This window comes from Galleria mellonella, unplaced genomic scaffold, assembly GCF_026898425.1.
Source record: "Galleria mellonella isolate WM207_F2 unplaced genomic scaffold, CSIRO_AGI_GalMel_v1 utg35, whole genome shotgun sequence".
In the NCBI taxonomy this organism is placed as follows: domain Eukaryota; kingdom Metazoa; phylum Arthropoda; class Insecta; order Lepidoptera; family Pyralidae; genus Galleria; species Galleria mellonella.
Genome location: NW_026442082.1, coordinates 805,950 through 819,366, shown reverse-complemented (window position 1 = coordinate 819,366; position 13,417 = coordinate 805,950). Strand labels below are relative to the sequence as shown.

Below are 13,417 nucleotides of genomic sequence, written 5' to 3'. Positions count from 1 at the left end.
CGATCGTGACTAGAAAGTTAAGTGCCTAATACAGCGATACTGTGAAGTGAGCTGTAATACCAGGAACGAGCTAATAAATCAATGGATAAAGTAGCTTTTAAGAGAGCACAAGGCTTGATTAATATTCTAGCTTCTGTGATTTCAAACGTCGTAAGTTTAAATCATGACTTTTGTAATTTAAATTACCGACCAACTATCCAGTGATGATAAATACGCATTCTGTTGTTGATGATACTGAAAACAAATCATCATCGCTTTAATTAAAAGTATTTTTAAATACTTATATATATAACATTGCTGGTGGCACAACAATGGTTATTCTATCTGTTCTTCTTTGTGTTACTGTATTTCACCTGAATTATTCAATTGCCATTGTATATTTTTGTTCCTGGTGCAATAAAGCGTTATATAAATAAATTATATAACATATACATATATAATGTAATAATGATAACGTATTGCTAAGAAACGTCCACTGCTGTACATAGGCCTCCCCCTTGGGTGGTCTTGCCCATAGCTGTTACGCTTGCCAGGCAGATTGGCAACCGCAGTTTGACTTTGGTAATTTTTAAAAGGGACACTACTGTCCATTAAATATCTCTTACGATAGCCACAGGAAAGGAAAGAGTGGCTCTATATAAATACTATTATTATTGTCTCAATTGGTTGTTGACCTAAATAAATTAAAAAAAAAAAATCTTATTTAACTATATTTAATAAAATATTGTTTATTAGCTATATCACACAGCTAGGCCGGTGGTCGTATAGTGATGTTTAATAACCTGTAACCTTTCTCAAGAAATTAACTATCAAATACAAAGAGAATTTTGCAAATATGACTGGTAAATCTAGAGATTTAAATACACTCTATATTATATTAGTTTAGATTACATGTATGAAACGGAACGTGGTTTCCGGTTATCTTTAAAAAATATATGAATATGGGCATAGTAACAGAAACAATTTATTTTAATACAACACTTTGAAAGAAACAATAAAGAGTATCTATCTCGCTGTCCACTTTAATTTTCAGCGAATATTAGTGTTGGATTGAGGCCGTGGGCGGAAAATAAAAAAGATATTGAATTTTAAACTTTTTATTTGCCCCGAAACACTTTCACAAAATTAAATCGTAGAACCACTTTCGTCCTCTCAATCGTCGACCAATTACACTTATATCCTGCATCTCTTTCACTCACCACACTTATTCTGATTTCTGTACTTTCACTCAACGTCTAAAACATTCATTCCCACATTATTATTATATAATTATTGCTCTTGTTTCTTATTAATTCAAAATTAAGAGTATAACTTTACCAATTTACGAGTAAGTCTCATTATAACAAATCATTTTTGCAAACATATTTTAATGAGATTTTCCTCCTTTATGAACTGTTGTCCTATTTGTTTGTACTAGGCCCCCACCTGCGATCGAGTTGCATTCTCCTTTTAATTATAAGCCTGAAACAAGAATAAATAATCTTTGTCTGTGTGTATTTGAATAAAAATATCCTGTGATAATCTATGGTCCTTTGTGTACTGAATTTCATTTGAATCCATTTAAGCATGATCGAATAGCAAACATTCAAATAATACAAACATCTTTACAAACTTTCACATCCTGAATCAATAAATCATGTTTGCTCCGTAAATTAAAGAATCCAAGTCACTTGACATAGATTGTCGAGAACTATGTCAAGTGTGTCAGTATTAATTCTTAAATTCCTTTCTTCGCATTGTAAATTTTCATGCATAATACCTATATATTAAAAAAAATATTTACATATAATATACTAGTATATATCAAAAAAATATTTAAATATAACTTTAGGCTTTAATACAAGCTCAGCTTTGTTTGAAACTAGATGTCGCCCTAATATATTAGTGATACCTATTTATTTAATTATATTTCACCTGGGATTTTGGTTAAGTGACCAACATTATGTTGATTACCTGGGATAAAATATATTTGTACGCGTATGACAAATTTCTTAACAAATATTTGAACCGTTAAAATAATAGAAAGAAAGAAGAAAGAAAGAAAGAAAACATTTATTGACAACAACAAAAAGTTACATACATTATGAATTAAAAAAAAAAACTTTACATTTATTATTGCCAACATGGTCACCACTCAGCATGTGCTGCAGCAATTTAATTGCTATAGCACTGATATTCTGTGGTGCCCATACGTGACATTACGAACGACGACAGCAAACATACGCATACATATACATACATACACATACACATACACATACATATACACATACATATATATATATATATACATATATATACATATATATATACACACATACATATATATACATACATACACATACACACACACACATATACATACATACACATACACACACACACACACACATACATACATATACATACATACATACACTTAACTGACAAGATATACCCATATAGATATGTACAACAATAATACAATAACAATACAACAACACTATATTATACAACGAAGCAGCAATGTTATGCAATCACAAGGAGCTACATGCTTTTTGTAGATTTAAATAATAGTTTTTAGCATATTTTTTAAAAGTATAAGTTGTTTTTAAATTTCATATGGGAGGCGGGAGGTCATTCCAGATCTTGGAAGCTGCATATTTGAACCCTCTCTGAAAACTTGCAGTTCTATGTCGTGGTACCTTTAAACGTATAGAAGCTACTCTTAAATTATATATACTATGCTCTTGCGCCCACGATAATTTATCGTAAAGGTATTGAGGTTTACCTGTATTACTACTACTACTTACTACTAACTACTTCAACACTATTAATTAAAACTAAATGTATTTTTTTTTGTACCTGTCTTGCTTTCTCTAATAAACTTACATCAAATTAATAACTAAATTATTATTATTAATTAGTATTAGTTAGTTATATTGTAAATTAAAGACTGTGACCAACAAAAAAAAACCGAATTCAATTGTAACAAAACAAGTTATTTTGATCTAAAACTTAAAATACTGAACCTATTTTGATAAAAATATATCCTTTCATATATAAAAAGTATTTTCCAAATCGGTTTAGAATTGATGAAGTTATAAGGGAACAAACAAAAAATACATACGAATTGATAATCTCCTTCTTTTTGAAGTCGGTTGAAAAAGTAGTAAAATTGTACAATAATTGCTGTTGATATTCTTATAAATAATATAAGTCTATTACTATATATTACTACAGTCTATTCCTTGAAGCGAGTAAGAGTTAGTGCTTCTCGCTTTAAATGTACAAGTACTTAACTACGTATAATTCAGTCGAAGTTAATCGAAGAGAACAAGGAAAATAAACGGGATGCTCCATTATTTTCCAGATCACTGGTAGATTAAATTGGAGACTAATTCAATATCGTCCATGGATACTTTCAAGCCCTTCTGGAGCTCCGTCTGATTTAAGGTACGCACTTACTTATTATTATGAAAAACCAATAATTTTCTTCTTTCAAGTTTTTAGTAATATCAAAGATGTAATTTTTGTAGAACTTAGAATAGCAAACAAGCTGACGGCCCATCTGATGGAAATTGGTAACCGTCACCTATAGATATGAGCAGCTCTATTAACATCATAGAACGTACTGTGAAACCCATGGTACCCTTCATGCGTTGTAATTCCTGAGGACTCGTATATTATGCCAATATTATATAATTTCACTACCATACCATATGCCACCCTTTAAACCGAGACACGACTATGTAAACAACCGCTTGTCACTAGTAACACGAGTGGAGTAAAATATATCTATTTATATTCATATTGTAAATGTAAAGGTTTGAAAATTTGTTAATCATGCTTTAACAAATGAAAGAATTTTAATAATCATCATATATACTAAGTGAAATTTAGATCGTTAGCGTCCTTTGAAGAGCGTGTTCTATCAAAGAATCTAAAAATTTTCACCAAAGAAAGATGGATTGAAAAACTTAAAAAAATTGAGCTGACACAATGTGTTTCGCTCTTAAATTATTAGTTTTAATTTACGAAATTTTTGTCCTATAGTTCCTTCTTCCGTCCTATATATATTCATATATAAATTCTATAGCGCTGGTACATTCTTAGTTTTATCTACAGATAACAATTAAATTCAATAAGTGAGCAACAATCAATAATAATTAACACATCCAACCTTATTCGAATAGTAGTAGGTTTAGTGTTTTATATAAAATATATATAAAAATAAAACAGGTAGATTAGGAAACTCTCCCTTTTTGAGAATGTAAAAAAATTGTCGCATGAAAAGACGAAATTGATGTGAACTGTATAAACATTATTAGATATAAACATTTTGTACATGCGTTCTTTTATTAAATTCCTCCATAATTGAGTATTTACGGTATGTAAGGCAATTACGTAGGAATTGCCAAAAAAATCTTTTTTTAGAAAAGGTTTTTGGAAAATCCTGCGGGATCAGAAACGATTTGCTCCAATGAAGCTGCGACTGCCTGCTACTCGTAGTTATACTACTTATATATTACTTACTCCGCAAAAATAAAGAATTTAGTCATGATAAAATAAGCCAATGATCGTTGAGATGTTTTGTTGATACTTACATTTAAAATATTAGAATTTAGAATGCATATTCGTGTGTTTTGACCTTAGTATAAAAATTATACATTGGTATTGTAAAAGAGAAAAATTATTGCTACATGTATGTTTTTTTTTAATGGATAATAATGAAATGGTAACCCCGCTCGCGTTACAGGCATACACTGGCGGGGCACCAGTGAGGGATGATAGGTGAGAAAGACAGGTCAGTTAGCCCATCGTGATAATTGCACCGGGAATTTAGTATGATAGTCTCCAGGAGAGACCACGTGAAGGTCGACCTGACAAGATATATTGCTAGCAATGGGACTAATAGTTCACATTACTAACAATCCCTTCCCCGCCGTTACTGGTATATTAGAACGATATAGATAGACAGGAAAATATACATACACAATATAAGCTCGAATTAGATGTAGCAGTAGAATGAACAAAATAAATTATGATTATTTTTAAATCGTAATAAAGTGTCAAGTGAATATAGTTTTAAGTCAATATAGTTGGATAACGTTGAGTATTCCGTGCTTGAATATATGATAAATTAGAAAAAAAAGACAAAATTACACATTTTCTATCAAACTAAACATTTACTTATTTAAATGCAATACTATTGAACCATTAGAAAGCAAATAAAGTTCTGAACGTATACGAATTGAAAAGAAAATTGCGACGTAAACATTTGCTATTTTTGCAACTTCAATTCCTTATAAAATCAGAACTGTCATATGCACACATTTACAAAACACGCACACTAGTGTAAATCTTTCTTCGTCTCGTTTAATGGTTGCATTTCCAGTCTATTAGTATGAGATTAAAGTATTCTATAAACATAGTAAAACGTAATCACATGCTAACAGTTCGTATACGAAAAAAAAACGGCATCTTCAATTGCTACAAAATTAATATGGATCCAATACTATCACTTCCAAAAATAATTTTGAATCTTCGATTTAGAATTAGCAACATGACAACAAAAAAATACCTCCTCTTTTCGGAAGTCGCTTAAGAACCATTACTATTCTTAAAATTCTTACTGAAATTGTTGAAATGTTTTGTTTCGCACACATCCAACTGAATTGCTGTTTTGATAACTTTATAACAACGAGAAATAAACATCAAATTGTCTTGGTAAAGAAATAACGTTTTAGTCATGCAACTGCCGGGCGAAAATTTTTATGGTACCATTTCTGAAGTCGTTTAACATTAACGAATTATAACTTTAATTCAGAATTTCGATTCAAGGATAGCCTATTAAATACCTCAATTTAGGAAAGTCCATACACTTATTATCGTAGTTCTATAGGTACATTTTGTTCCACAAAAAATACCCTAGTCTTGATATAATAAAATACATCAATTAATGGCAAGATATTTTATAAATAAATTAGAAACAACTGTAATTTATTGTGATTGCAAATATGCATATAAGGCTACTAGAAACGGTTTATCTGGAGTCAGAAGACTATAGAAAAGAAAAGAAAGAAAGAAATATTTATTATTCACACTTAATTACAAAAATACTTAACTATTAACAAAATATTCTTTTGAACATGACGCTGATTTTTAGTGGCATCAATTTGTTGAAAACAGTACAGTACTTAAACGAAAATATACTAAATTGGATTGGCAATAACAAATGGTATACAAAGTACGTACAAAATTGATAACAAAAACTTTATTTTAAGAGGATCCTGAATAAATGTAATACATATGTGGCTAAATGTGCATATATATACGTCACTTAACAATATAAGTTCGCTTAATACAATTATATTGAAAATAATATTTGATAAAAATTAACAAAGTATACACAATTCGTTGCAGCATAATATAAAGCAACCACGGAATGCAACAGTTCAGGCTTGTGGAATTTGTTCTAATTCAAAATGTGAAGTAGTATCTATGAATATATTTTACTTCACAATACACTACATAGTTTATGGTTTATAAGAGATAGGAATTAATGCTATCATTTAGATAAACTATAATAATTGATTAAAATCAAGAAACATGAAACGTTCAATCGAGAAAATGGTTTCAAACTCTCTGCGTTTTGGAACCCAATGATTTTAAAAACATTACCTCGCTACAATGTGTAGTCGGTAAATGAATCGAATAAAGACACAATCAGTATTGTGTGCATAAACCTTCAGTATAAGGATAAACGATCACCTTAATTCACTTCTCTTATAAACCATAAACTATGGAACACAAAACTAAAAATTTACATTATTTTTGCTCCATAAGAGCAGTCAAATTCAATCTTCACAAAATTTGCACGAGGATAACACCAATCATCAATCAAACACCGAAGTAAACTCTATTGATTGTATAAAGAATTATCAAAATCGGTTAAGAATATGTGAAGTAATCACGTATTATAATCACAATAATGCAAATAAATTGAAAAATCCTAATGAAAATCGCTTAGAAATAGATAATATTGTTATTATATTTTTTAACAAAGCTGACGGCTCGCCTAATGAAAAATGTGATGAAAATTTCTGTTGGTAAAAGCCGGACCATTATAACATTCAGCCTCAAAACATGATCATTAAAAATCCATTAACGTCCCACTGCTGGGCACGGATTTTCCACATAAGAGGAGGAAATTAGCCTACCTAATTAGGTGGCTTGTTGGGGAATTTTATTTCGAGATTTCCTTCTCTCGTATTTCTTAATATAGTGTACTTCGTTTGCATTTACGCATTCTTAAAGAAATGTTTATATTTAGTAATTTAAACGATAATATATTACAAATGATTAAGAAATTTAAGACAAATGTTAAATCGTTAACAATATACCAAAGCACATAGATAAATAGTGTACGTGGATAAATATGTTTTTCCTAACACATGATTGAGATAGAACGAGACGAGAATATTCAGCGTCTTGTTTTTTCTCACGAGTGCGATAACAATTATATTTTGAGATAGATTCATTTGACATTTTTATAGAAAGGCAGGGTCTTCTTGAAACACAATTCTGAAGATTTTACTTCAAAACGTTGTACGTACATACATCTAAAACACCTATTATGTGTCTGTGACATTTAATTACTAACCCTATCATGAAATATTTAAACGAATAAAATAATTATTATTTTGACAGATATCTCTCGTGATTTTAATCTCAATCTCGTATTACGATCAGTTTTTAGATTTTAGAATGATTTTTGTTACTATTAGGCAGACTAAGTAAAATGGGTGTCACGTTATCTAATAATATGTTATTTTCATGGGTATCGGATTGAGACCCCATATGGCTATTATTATTATTATTGTAAACTTTATATATTTTTTACATTTGTACATATCATAACCGAAGTTTGGTAGTTTTAATAACGTCATTTTATATTAATCCTTTCAAAGGATAAGTCCACTTGTGTACGTTTTCAATATTACCTGACATTCATATTAAAAATGAATGTACAAAAGTATATAAATGAATTAATAAGTCACATGTTATTGATAATAAAATATTTAAAATTATTGAATATAATAAATATGTTTACTGTACCAATAGTAAGTAACTATTGTTTTTGTTTTAAAATGATCACCTTTTTAAATACATAGAGCAATTCGGATGATGACTTCCCAGAATACTTTATAGCATAATCTTTATGTCAGTGATTGTACAACCTTATAGTAAATGAAGACATTAAAATGTAAGCCATTGTCTGACTTTATAGTTAGACATGCAGGAATGATTATTTTATCGACCAGTATAATCGATCGATAGTTAAAAAATATTATTGACGGCTTCATAGTTCACGCCTCTGCAAAGTAATCGGCACATTATCGAACCAGATTTTTCTAAGCATCTTAATAAGTACCTGTGGAATGCTTATACTCTCAGAATGTTCAGGAAAATGGTAGAAAAACACCAAAATGCTCCACTTGTTATGTATTCGTCAGTTAGGGACCGCAGTAAAGTTTTATGGTGGAGAAAAGGCCCTTTGTCGCTAAATGGTGAAAACGGTTTGTTTCGGTCAAATGATTTCGTTCAAATGCTACTTTGTGTTCGTTGTAAAACCAAATAGTTATATTATTTTTATAACCTGCATTGTATATTAAATACCTACATCGTACAAAGTTAAATTTCTATCATTTTAAAGAATTGTTTTACTAAGAAAATTTATTATTTTTCCCTAAGAAACATGAGTCGAAAAACGACATAAATTTTGAGACCCTGAATTTGCGTCCAGTTATTAAATCAGTATGAAAGTTCAATACTTGTTTAATAGTTTTTCGGTCCATGTTTTATTTGGAAAAATAAGTTCAAATTTACTGCTTATTATTAGATGTATACTCAAAGATCAATATCTCTCTTTCATAACATTGCACAATGTTCTCAAATATCCTTCGATCCAATATTAATGCTTGCACTTATTTCTTTATCGTTCTTAAGTGGGAGGACTTGACATGGGTTGACAGGACATGACACTAGCACTAGTCCTACTATAGACAAATGAATCTACCGATTGATACATTATCACTACAGCTCGCATCAGATAAAACAAGACAGCATTATGTAATTTTAGAGATTAATTGAAGTGGCAAACAAGCTGACGGCTCACCTGATGAAAAGTGATAATCTTTGTCTATACAAATAAATTTGAACAATCCCATAAACAACGCAGAATATACTGCCGTACCCATGGAGCCTTCCATGCATTGCCATTTCTGAAGATTAAGATATTTATTCATATTCGCTTTTTTTGTAGAACAATGTAATTACCATCTCAGCCTTTAATTGTCCACTGCTACTACTCCATAAGCCTCCCCTTTGGAAGGTTTTTCCAGTAGATACCACGCTTGTCAGGCATATTGACAACCGCAATTAGGCTTTGGAGATGAAAATGAAGGAGTGGCTTATTCTATGCCGGGACCACATGGCCTATGTTCCATGCCCATGGAACCTCCCATGCGTTGCCATTCCTAACGACTAATATATTTATCGATATATTCACTTTTTTTTTCAGAAACAATGTTAAATTTCCGCCACTTTATATATAATAATGTCAAGATCAAAATCTACACATCTTCCGAAGTGTATTTCAAATCACGCCCACGTTCGAATCAATTGGAGTCGTGACCCAAACCTAGCTAGCAATCACTGCATCTCTTAAATCAAATCGGCTACCAAAGGCAATTTATTCGATTTGCTTCGAATTGGAATTGCTTTGCATAATTCTATTTAGAATTATTTAAAATACGGATCATATTTTATTGCTAAAAATACCCTCTTTTCACTTTAATTATAGCTTTCTTTCCCTGATATTCTTTAATTTGTTTGACATTGATATTGTTATTATTGCGTTCTTAGATATAGTAATTAATATATTAAAGGCGATCTTGACGAAAGTATGCTAGGTAACACGGCGATTTTGCCACTTCTCCATGACTAGTAAACTCATCAATCACAATTAATTGGTTAAGCTACAGTCGAGATAAATCGTATTACTACGACTCCCGCCTTCGTATTACTACGACTCCCGCCTTCGTATTACTACGACTCCCGCCTTCGTATTACTATGACTTCCGCTTTTAAGCTACAGTCGAGATAAATCGTAATACTACGACTCCCGCCATTAATGTGTTAACATCATAAGTGTCACATAATTACACTAATCGCCTGTCCCGAAAGCTAGGATAACCTGTATTATGAAAAACTAGGCAACAAACGATACGAGTACAAAATATATGTTTATTAATAGGTCTACTTCGATATTTTTTTTTATACCATTGAAGTAGTAAACAAGCATATACCCCATCTGATGGTAGTCACCATACATAGCATTTGAACGCCTGCAATACCAGACCTATGAAGTTCGTTTTATTGACCCTAAAAAAACCTCTTTACCTCTTTTTTTGAAGAAACACATCCTGTAGTCTTTTAGAAACACTTCGACAAGGAGCTCATTACATAACCTAAGTATTCGCTGGAGAAAACACCTCTGAAACCGCGTTGTACACGACCACCTAGGTTCTAAAGTATGGGGGTGAACTTCCTTTTGCTGGCGAGCTGTTTGATGGTAGTAAATGGTCGTGGGCATCGTACTACTACTATTTATTAAAAAGTAATAAAATATGCTCAAGCCTAATAATTTTAATAGAAATACTTAAGCACAAACCATGTTCTTGAGAAACCGTTTGCCATAATTGGTAATGGATATACTTATATCGACCCGAACATCTAATAATGATATTCATGAAAATGAATAACTTTTCCCAAGAATAATTGCCAAAATACGATACGATACGAGTATTACAAATGTAAAAGTGAATTTGTCTGTTTCTATACTTTTTATCCTCTCTTGATAGCTTAACGATTCCACCAGTTATCATGAAATTTGTTACATACGTAGTATTTGGGGTGGAAAAGACACAAGCTACTTTTATCACGTCCATCAATAATATATCTCTGTCACGCAAACAAAATCACAAATAAAAAATAGCATGAACTATTATATGAGTGATTTATATGCCCGATCTCCCCAAATTTATTAATTATGACAATTTCAAGGCTACCTTACTATTAAGGTTGCGTGTATTTGCAAAATTTTAGGGCTCCATATTTCAATACATAGAACGGAATTTCTATATCTTCGTTATCCGTCTACCTTGGAATTTTATTAAAGACGTTTGTTGTATTGGCATGCAATTTCGTGTCATTACGTAGATGCCGAGGTAAACTGGCGACATTCTTTACAACTGAATTCACGTGAATTCACGGGTTGATAACCCGAGTAATACATAAAAAAAAAATTGATTGTTCTTCTAATTATATTTTATTTCCGACTTCCATTGTAAACAAAGGATTAGTCTATGTCTCACTCTATCCCAAAAACATACATGTAGTATTTGGCGCTTACTTTTACGGCGGTATGGAATAACAAACTCATTTTTACATTTATAATAGTACTAATTTTACCCACGACTTCGTCCGCATCCAATGTTAATTGACAAGAATAAAAACTACGACTTCTTCTACCTTCAATGTTAACAAGAATAAAAAGTAGTATATGTCTTTTAACATCCCAAATATTAGAGAATGTGTATAACAAAATTCGTTAAAAAAAGACTCTAATAGATAACAAACAAATTCACGTTCACATTTAAAATATTAGTAAAGATTAACTATTAAAATCATAATAATATATACGATATTCAATATTGAAATGTCTAGTGGACTATCTTTCTTCAATCATTGCAAAGCATCGACTCATAACTTCGTAATAAATTAAAAGATCCTTCACAAAACACAAAGGAGCATCGTTAAAACTTGGAACCTCTGAAGTGTACCCCAACTTTTGATGCCAATAATATGGAGTATTATAGATTGTTGGCGATTATAAGAGCAATCTATGCTTCATTTATTACCATAAAATACGATCATCGAGTAGAGAATATTTAGTTTATGTTCAGTTTTATTGAGCGCGTGTGCGTAAACGTCAAAATTGTAAACAAATAACTAAAACATGTCATGTATGCGTGTTTATTTCAGAAAATCTCGATTGGTTCTTGTAAGTAAGCTTTATAAACATTTTTTAAGTGCGATAATTAGAGAAAAAAAAATTAAAATATAACTAAAAAGTAACTGTTTCATAATTATGTATGTTCATTGATAGGTTATTAAGAACTTTATCGGCTGAATAATGTATTTTGTTATAAGAATTAAATCGTCTAAAAATATTGAAAATTGACATTAATATATAATATATATATGTTCGGTATAGCCGAAATACTCTTAAATATGTCTTTCGCGAGAAATAATATAATAATAAATAAATATTATCAGAGACATTACACAACGCCATCTAACATAGTCCCAAATTTGGCAAAACTTGTACTATAGGCGCTGAAGTGCATGTTGTTGTATCAGCCGTTAACCGTCCACTGCTGAACATAGCCTCCCCCATAAGGGAGGTTTTACCAGTAGTTGCCACGCTTGGCAGGCGGGTTGGCAATCGCAGTTTAGCTTTTGGAGATGTTTTAAGAGTGACGCTGCTGCCCATCCCTTCACCATAAGCTTCCTTTGTCACCTCTTACGACATCCGATCATCGAGTAGAGAATATTTAGTTCTAGGTGGTAGAGCCACGCTGTAATACCATATGATATTGCAGCATGAATGGGCCGGCTCGACCGGGGAAGTACCACACCCTCACAGAATACCGACGCTAAGTGGTTGCACTTTTAGTGCGATCACATTCCGTATGGTGAGTGAGGGAGTCCGGAGGCCCATCCCATACCCATCCCATACCCATCCCTTTCCTATTCCTAAAATCCTTTCCCCAACCCCGTCCCCCTATCTTACAACACGCAACCATGGCAGTGGAATTAAAAAAAAATAACATACCCCAGGGAGGTACCAGTAACCATGTTGCTGGAGAATCCTCTCTCGAGCAACCACGCTCGGGCTGCCCTGCGTATTCTGGGGGGCAAAATTCCGCTCTTTGGAACCAAGGGCAAACGGAGCAAGATTTCTACGGCATCCCCTTCGCTCAATGTGAGCTTCTGCAATATCAGGGGATTACATTCTAACCTAAACGCTGTCCACCACCACCTAGAAACGGCGCGGCCGGCATTGCTCTTTCTAACGGAGACACAGATATCCTCTCCAAACGAAACTTCATACCTGACGTACCCGGGCTATAAACTTGAACATTGTTTTGTTTCGCGTGCCGGTGTATGCGCGTATGTCAGAGAGGATATCTGCTGTCGCCGCCTTGGAACTCTTGAAGGTACGGACCTGTCTATTTTATGGCTGCGCGTAGACTGCAATGACCATCCTCGCGTCTATGCATGCCTATACAGGTCCCACAGCGGTAAC

At 32.2% G+C, this 13,417-nt stretch overlaps 1 protein-coding gene across 7 annotated transcripts in view; it reads left to right on the top strand.

Moving 5' to 3' along the window:
- Positions 1-13,417, top strand: part of LOC113514201 (5-hydroxytryptamine receptor 1-like) — a 162,192-nt gene that overhangs the window by 36,641 nt on the left and 112,134 nt on the right. For 5 of the 7 annotated variants that reach the window (XM_026898206.3, XM_026898209.3, XM_026898208.3 and 2 more), the window contains exon 2: positions 3,353-3,435. The exons of the other annotated variants lie outside the window; for them this stretch is intronic. The gene's annotated coding sequence lies outside the window, so the exon portion shown is untranslated. The remainder of the gene's footprint in view (positions 1-3,352; positions 3,436-13,417) is intronic. 7 annotated transcript variants of the gene reach the window in all.